A 9,324-nucleotide genomic window follows, 5' to 3' on the forward strand; every position below is an offset into this window, starting at 1 on the left:
TGGAACAACTACGCAGAAGCAAAGTAAATATATGCACACTGCAGTATATAAATGCATTTAATTGTAGCAATTAAAATAGTCATTATTGTTGTTCTAATTGTTTAATTCATTTATAGTTGCAGTATAAGCTGTGCAGTATGTTTTTTCTTTTCATGTGTTGTAATTTTTTAAAGAAATATAGGATTTCTTTTCATTGTTACGCGGATGACATACAGATTTATGTCCCACTAACGAAAACTGACTCTAACCTCTCTTTAGTCTTTGTTTTTATGTTTGGAGGACTTAGAATGTCTTAAAACTAAATGAAGAAAAGACAGATTTTTGGTAGTTCTAGTGAAGACTCCCTGACTGATGTTGGCTCCTTGGCCCAGTTCGTCAGGCTTATTATTACAAATTTAGGGGTAAAAATAGATGCTGGACTTAAAATGGAAATCCACTTTGGAGCTGTTGTAAAATCCAGCTTTTTCCACTTGAGGCAGCTTGCGTAAGTGAAGCCTATCCTTTCTAATCAGCATCTTGAAACAGTAATCCATGCCTTTGTAACCACTCAGCTAGATTACCGTAATGCACTCTATAAGGGAGCCTGTGATTTGTGTATTTCCCAAGCTTCCGAGGGTACAAAATGCTTAACAGGTAAAAGAAAATGTGAGCATAATTCCAGTTTTAGCCTCTACATTGGCTGCCAGTACATTTTAGGATGCATTTAAGAATCCTTTAATTTGCTTTTAAAGCTCTTAATGGCCCTGCCCCGCCCGCCCTATCTGTCTGAGCTACTACATTCGTACACACCCTCTCATCCCCTCTCATCCCCTTTCTTTTAATTTTACTACTACTTTTATACACCTTTTTGCTTATTGCTTTATGATCATTTTGTATCTTATGATCGTGTGTAGCTCTTTGGTCATGTGGGTGTTTAACGTGTTTTATTAATGAAATTGGTATAGTATTGATATATGTTGTAAATTTACTCCCTGCTCCTGGTACACCTGGATTTCTCCACCATTGGACGGTAACAGATCCATCTATTCTTTTATACTATACTATTTTGACTTTGTAAAGTGCCTCGAGATGACATGAATTGGCGCTATATATATAAAATTGAATTGAATTGAATACTATCTCCTTTACTACCAAAAGTAAAAGTGAATAGCAGTGTGTTATGATTATTGTCACCTGTACAATACCTCCGGTTCCACAGTCAGCTGCTTGTGTTGTTATAAGTGGAAGCTATTGGTAAGGTCAGAGGTCAGCAACAGTTTCACATCTCCAAACTCCATGTGGTCTTCAGATTACCTCAATAACTGTGGCCACATATGTATTTCTCGTATGTATTTCTGACAACTGGGGAAAAATTAGAGTGAAGATATACAGCTGATAAACAGCTCAAAGCAACAAAAAGCAGATAAAACTGATGAAAATATAACATTATTACTGCCATTTGTTTAAAAAAGGTTTTTAATCCAATCAGAAAGTAATTTGGTAAAAGTACCCATGAGGAAAAAACATTGAGTCTTTTCTGACATTTTATTTCTTGATATCGTAGCATTTTAAGGAGTGATGAGCTGAATATTTTGCCATTTGAAAAGTCGCATTACAACTTCTGTACGGTTAGGGTAAGAAAATACACTAAACTAAGCTGGTAAGAACACCTCCAGGTAACTTTTCGACCCTCACAAACACAAAGGAAAGTTTTTGTTGTTTTTCTGCAGCTTCGATCCAAACCACTTAGCAGCATTAAAGATCCAAGACAGCAGCAGAGCGAAACCATCTCCTGGCGTTGCTCAAGTGAAAGCGGTGTTGGTTTCTGCAGGAGCGGCAAGACACATCCATAAATCATATGTCTACTAATGGCAGCTCCAAATGAGCCCTCTCATCAGACAAGACAAGGGCCCTGCTTTGCGTGCTACTTCAGGCACCAATGTAACATCTGTGCGCTCTCAACCAACCCTGCGTGAGATGTGTGGCACCCCTTGTACTCATTAGGAATAGTCTGCTGAGACCTACGGGTTCAATTTAGCAACATTTACAGCATATCTGAGTTAGATACACTACAAAATGGGGAGTATTTTCTTATATATTGGGGTATTTAAACCTAATATTAAGACATTCAGTTATTATGAAGAAATGTTCACATGTTAATGTCTAATATTTTGTTATTTCTTTGAAATAATGTAATTTAATTGCCTTCAAACCAAAACATTTAAATAGTTTTGCGACACTGTCTAAACAAAAGTGTTTTCTAACTTAGGAAAAGTTTGCACACCCTACCCTCTAATAGCTAACTCTGTAATCCACCAATGTCTGGCATTGGTCTGAAGAAAGTTTGTCCCACTCTTTACTTTTTGCTCTGAGATGTTTAGGAGGTTCCTCGTTATATCTTAGTGAGATCAGGATCTGGACTTTGATGTGAACAGGACTTTCTATTTTTTAATTGTCAGCCAGACCTGGCTGGATTTACTGGTAGGTGTTGGGTCATTGTCACATCGCACAACCCGGTTCTGTATCAGCTTACATCCTGATACAGATATTGTCATATTTTACTCAAGTTCCCTCTTATACTTGGTACAAAGGTTCCTATGATGGTGAACTGGACATGCTTTGCAGCAGGCTGGAGGTTATTTATTTGGTTTAAGTCAAACTTGTCCTCTTTTCTGGTGTCCAGATAATTTGGTTCTAGACTAATATGACCAATAAACATTATCCCAGAAGTCCTGGTTTTTGTTTTTGTTTTTGTCTTTGTCTTGCACACTTCAGTTTGGTCGTCATATTTTTTTCCTAGGGAACAAATCACTTTCATATCAACAGAAGCCAGAGGCTGTATGAAAGCACTTCTGGGTTTTTGGAGACTTCTTTAAGCATCTTGCGGTCTGCTTTCAGGGTGAACCTGATTTGATGGCCAGAACTGGGATTGCTGGCAGCTGTTTTTGATTTCCTCCACTTTCTACAGCTAAATTGTTGATTTCAAAGCCTTCTAGGACCTCTTTGAATCCATCACCAGCCTCAAAAGCTGCTATAATCTTCTCTCTGAGGGCCTCAGACAGCTGGTTGGTCCTCCATCACCTTGGTTAAACTCTCACTTCAGTGGTCAGGAACACCAAACTGAATGTCTGAGGTTTAAACTGCAAGAAAACATCCTTCAAAATCCAGATTAATGATGCTCTCACCATGTGATTTGAGCCATTTTAAGTGATTAATATCCTGTTTTTAATTCACAGAAAGATTTAACAGCTCTATTTTTACAGTTTTTTGTTCATTTATTTTGCAGTAAATATATTCATTAATTTGTTTGAGCATCACTTCTGTGGAGGGAGATCCTAACTTTTCCAAATGAATATATGAACTGTTTCAAAGCTGGATACCAGAAATGGCTCTTTAATTTATTAGCTTTTACAAAAACAAGCTATTTTAAAGGCCTATTTTCTCACATTCTTTGTTTTATTTTAATCAGTAAATTGGACGTCTGCAGTATGTCATCAAAACCAAAAAGACCTGTTTCATCATCCAACCACACAGAACAAAAAAGCTGCATTTACTACTTTTATTACCCTTAACAGTGCTTCTCTTTGTAAATCGACAGCTATGCAGAGTAACTTTAAACTATATGTACATAATTATATACAGTTTATTGTACAGCATTGATGATTTTTCCTGCACAAAAGCAAAAGAGTGAGTAGATTTGGTTGCTTTTTGAATGCACTCTAGCCTTGAGGAGGATAGTAGCTGATCAAACCCTGTTCCAAGGCAATGAATTAAAAGTTATAGTCTGCAGCTTCTGACTGTAACACAATTTGATGTATCACCTGAAAAGAGGTTTCTGTCTCTTTTGGAGTGCCAAAACTAGTGAATGTTGGGCTTTTGTTCCATTTGGTGAGCGTATAATGGAGTTTGAGTGAGGTTTGCTGGTGGTGTATGCAGATAGGGACTGAATGGAGGAGAATGTAATTACTATACCTGTCCGTGCAACAATGGCCGTCCACCTTATTCGCCCCGGGCTCCACTCGAACAAGCTGAAAGCAAGTGGAGTTGAATTGTGAGATCATATAAGCCACCATGTGCTTTGAATTGATGTGTAAAAAAAAAAAAAAAAATTAAGAAAAAGCAGATGGGTCTATCTCCAAGTGAACGTCTACTTTTCTCTGCTTGGTGCCAGTGTGGGTTTTGTTATTTATGGAGCTACTTTGATGCATTAAAAATCTCATTTCGGTGTGATTCATGAGGAGGAAGGAAGCAGTTTTATAGGCGGCATAAAGTTTGCAGGCATACAAATGTGAAAATAACTAGGCATTAAAAGTCACAACTGCTGAATAAAATATATTTAAAGCTGCCTGGTAAAAAGCAGGTCCTGGTCTCATCCCAGACAAATCATAAGCTGCTAACATTCCCTGTCGCTTTTTAGCATTCCCCCATGCTGCTTCCTGGTCTCCTCCAGTAGAAAACCCACTCTCCATATTCACTATCAGCTTATCCCAACTCTTCACAAGGCTGGACCCTAATATTGTAAATGCATAAATTCAATACTCAGGACGAATGCATGTAAGATCTAACTGTATTATTTATGAAGTTTTGTTTGGTTTGAAACGCTGTCGTAAACTTTTTTTTTCCATCATGTCCTTTGATGAAACATCTGCAGTTCCTAGGAAAAATGGTTTGCTTCCTTTTAGATTATAAATATTTTTGCAAAAAGAAGTACTTCTGACACTGAAAATGAAGTGTTTGCTGACTCATCAAATTAATACTGAAGAATTTGGACTACATTGCTATGTTAGTTTCTACAGTAATCATTAGTGTCTGGACTTAATGAAGATGGACGGTTGAGGATTTTATTTATTTAGGCAACAAAATGTTAATTTCCTTGTTAAATCATGTATAACATATGATTCACCCACAAATCAGATTTTTATTATCACTGACTGACCTGTAGAATCAGTAAATGACTTCAATAGAACCTGTCTGTCAACACGAAGTAGGTGGAAAGATCTCAAAAAGCAACACAACACACTCCGACATCAGAAATTCAATAACTTTAAGAACAGATGAGGGGGAAAAAAAGCCAGTGGGACTTTTCAGGCTGAAAAAGATTACAAAGACTCCAATGGTGGAGGTCACAAAAGAAGGTTCAAAAGTTCATGATATATGAAATATCAAATATGATCTCTATGAGAGAGTAGCAAGGCCAAAACCACCGCTGGCCCAAAAGAACACAGGTACATGTCATTTATTTGCCGAAAACAAAATATCTTTTGTGCTCATGAAACAAAAGTGGACAACTCTAGAAGATAGGATTATTGTATTGTCCGTCTCCTTTAGAAATGGAGCCGTGCGTCTCGTTATATCTGCAGGGATCAGAAGAACATTGCAGTGGCATTAAAACATGCTGCAGGACGATGTCGGATTTTAAACTCCAAACCTTGGCATTAGTGCATATCAATGTGCGGCCAAGACCAATGGTATTTTAAAATGATTAAAGTGCTTTAAAACAAAGTTTTTCATTTACTATATAGGATTTTTATGTTTTCTGACTCCATGATTGCAAACAAATGAAAAATCTTAATTAGAACCAATTTCAAGATCAGCAATTGAGAGATATGTCAAACCTACTGCAGTCTGCAGATGACATGCATAGGAATGAAAACAAAGAGGAAGTTAGCGTTATATAAAACAGAATAAAACACCCCTTATACAAAATTAAATGTCTCTCACAGTTACACATCAGGTTTGGATATTTAATTGCATATATTTGCCATATTAAAACATAAAAACGTCCTTCCTGGCGGCACTGTTTGGCTACATTTGGCGTTGCAGCTTGTTTTCACGCCTCCCTGCAGCAGCTGGGGACTCAGCGTCTTTCCCAAGGACTGTTTTGCAAGGTGGACACTTTCCAGAGAGCGACTTGTGTCTGGCTCTGTTTACCCACCGGACTTCAGTCACTGTTTTGCTATTCTTGCAGCTTGAAATGTGTCAAGCAAGAGCAGATTTCCTTTAATATTCTGGCCTTCGTCACTTTTAGGTGACAGCTGCTGAGTGGGCACCTGTGCTTCATGCTCCTAAGCACTGGTGTAGCTGTGACAGCAGCGCTGACGGTGCACACGAGCAGGAGACACTCCGTGGATCTTTTCGTGACTCGTTGAGATTGGCAAAAAAGATACCAAGTTGAAGAACCGAAGTAAAAGCAATTTACTGGAGCCAGGGGGAAAATATTGAGGTCAAGTGGGCTTCATTTTTTCGATATTCTCTTTTAAATGAAGTCCGGACCCGAATTTGTCTGAATTGTAGTCCCCAGACAGCTTGTGGGTTAGTCCTAAATACAGATTTCTTAAGATTCGTAAATATTCATGTTCAACTGCTGTGTTGTGAGTTATGAAAAGGCATTTACCTTCTTATAGACTTAATCTGTGTGTCACATCTAAATCTTTCTAACCATCAAGCTAATTTTATCAAAGACAAAAAACTGAAAATGCAGTTCTCAAGTTGATTTAATCAAAGTAAGTAAGCTATCCAAACCAGTTGTGGCCCTCTTTAACACCGGTCTGGAGGAACTTTGGCCCGCTCATCGTTGCAGCATCTTAAATTAAGCCCGAGCTTTGACTACGGCTTCATCAATTACAGCAGGTCATCCAGGTTCTAAAGCCTTAAAACAACCCAAGAACATCACACCACCACCACCAGTTTTGACAACTGGTATGATGTATAGTAGCATGTATAATTGGATAGAATGAAATAATACAATTATCAATTATTGTCTTACAGTGGGTAAACTCGTGTGTACCAGTAGCAGAAGGGAAAATGTAAGCATGCAAATACATATTAGGTTAAAAAACATAAAAAATATGATAAAAGGATGAGTCTTTTGCAGACGAATAGATGTCCTTAGCTACGTTTACATGGACAAAAGTAATCGGAATAAGTGGCCGATCGGAATAAAGATGTCTCATGTTAACACGGCAATCGTAATATGACAATCAGATTAAACTCAGTGGGAATGAGATTGTAATCCGAATGAGACGGGTGGTTTATGCCGATTGATAATCCGATCTACATGCGTATAAACGCTTGTCAGGCTCAAGTTATTCTGAATGTGGCAAACTTACCCGAGTGCAAAATGTGACGTATTTCCACGTTGGTGAGCGGTGGAAATACGTCGGGAAGCAAATCTTTCTATTCATAAATGTAAAAGAGCTCAAAATTGTTTACCTGACTCCGCCAGATAGATTTGCTCCGCATATCCATCTGGAAACCTTCCGTTGAAGTAATTTTGGGAAGGGGCGAAAATACTGGTTAGCTGATTGGCCTATGTTGGTGATAGACGGGCCAAATGAACCAATCAGATTCGTAACGAAAACACAACCACAAGCCAAGCTACTCTTGCTGCTGCAGGTAAAGGCTCGTTAGCTCAGCAAAGAAATACTCTGTAATTCCGATAAAACTTGCTCGATAGCCACGCTAACGCTAGTTTCATCGGCTGAAGCCGCCATGTTCTTTAGACTGAACTATCGCGCTTCTCGTTGCGTCACACCTCAACCCGCCTCAAAGTCAACGCTGATTGGACGTTCGTTTGGTGAACGGCTCCAAATTTTCTTTAACGGAGAGTAGCCAGACTGATCTGTGAGTGAAACCTTGAAAGCTCGCGAGATCAGGATGGTCTCACGAGGCTACAAAATTGTTGCTTACTCACTAATATTTCAACCATAATTACAACATTTTAAGTCCATCCTTGGCGCTCAGAAGACAACCAAACTTGTATAATACTGGTTTGTTTGCTATTTTTGTAGTTTAGCAAAGACAGAAGACTTCTTCTTCTTCTGTGTTTTTTTTTGTGGGAATTTGATAACTGCACCTGTCATAGAAGTTATATTCTAATTAAAGCCAGGTGCATATGACACATTTGTACATTATAATCGGATTAATTGATCGTGTGCCCATATAAATGGTACAATCTGATTATTTAATCCGAATACGTTTTAATCCGATTGTGAAATTTTGTGCATGTAAACATAGTTAATGATCTTGTTTCTGTTCTTAATTAGGAATGCGTTATAAATCTGCATTAATATTGGTGTTGGCCAATGTTAGTATTTAATATACTGGTAAAACCCGGACATATTGATATAAAATCTGTTTTTTGCAGTTTGTGTATGTGATTCAGGAGTGGGGAGGGGTTTTGCCATCTGTTTAATCATGTGACAGTGATAGTGATGCAGCAAAGGATTGTGGGATGTTAAACTGAAGCAGAGAAGCAATATCAGTGATGGGGGGTAATTTATTTCTTTTACTGCCTTAAAAAAGGCTAAGTAAGTATATATAATATAGATTTTTGGCCTTAGCAGTAATATTATTATTGTATATTGGTATATTGGCCTAAATTTTCCCATCAGTGCATCTCTAATTTAAAAAGGCAGGCAGCTACTCAAACAGGACCAGGTTGATTTGGATAGGTTTATTTCCTTTAATAAATTAAATCCTCATTGACAAAAGCTTTTTCTTTTTTTTCTTTTTTTTTGTATTTCCATCAGTTTTCTTGGTGTATATTAGATTTAGATTGGTCTGAAACATTTAAGATAACACCATTGCATCTCAAAGCAACTGTTTAGTTTTAGTTCAGGGAACCGACAAAGTAAAACACAGAACTATTTGATCTGGGTCGGTTTTTCCTGGACTAGTCGGCAATGACTCAAATATGTTCACAGCGGTAATTTCTAAAAAACCTCGCCGGAGCTGCGGAAACATATCAGCTGTCTGAAAAAAGAAGTCAAAAAGCCAATAATTGCTCATCTCCTAAGTGGTCGCAGCTTATTTCCACAAGCGTTCAGAGCTGTCCCTGAAGAGCCCTCAACACCTCCCCTTCACCGGCGCACCCAAACACTCAGGGATAAAACGACAGACAGCTGAAGGTAGAATGAGTGTGGATGCATGATTTTACAGGCTCGGCTTTAATGTCTGTGTGCGATTCTGTAAAAAGGCAACTCACTCTGTGGGTTTATTGACCGGGTCCTTTCTGCCTCAGCTGAAGTGACCATCAGATCAGCCATCCTTTGCTTCACAGTTTATGAACTTCAAAGGTGCAGTGGCCGGTAGCGAGCCGGCGATTGACTGCGGGGATGTGAAATAGGGCCGGGTTAGCTGTGTAATTTCAGGTGAGGTGGGGTTGACACAGCATCCTGTGAGTGGAGAGAGTGGGTGTGAAATAAATGAGTCGGGAGAGCAGCATGCTGATGCACCGGGGGCTGGGATGCTTCACGAGTAAAAGAAATACAAGTTGCAGGAATTACAAGTCCGGCTGATGGGCTTCGCTATTTGTAAGAGTTTGAGAGGCGATTAAGAGCCAAG

The sequence above is a fragment of the Fundulus heteroclitus genome, chromosome 24 (assembly GCF_011125445.2).
Source record: "Fundulus heteroclitus isolate FHET01 chromosome 24, MU-UCD_Fhet_4.1, whole genome shotgun sequence".
Lineage (NCBI taxonomy): Eukaryota > Metazoa > Chordata > Actinopteri > Cyprinodontiformes > Fundulidae > Fundulus > Fundulus heteroclitus.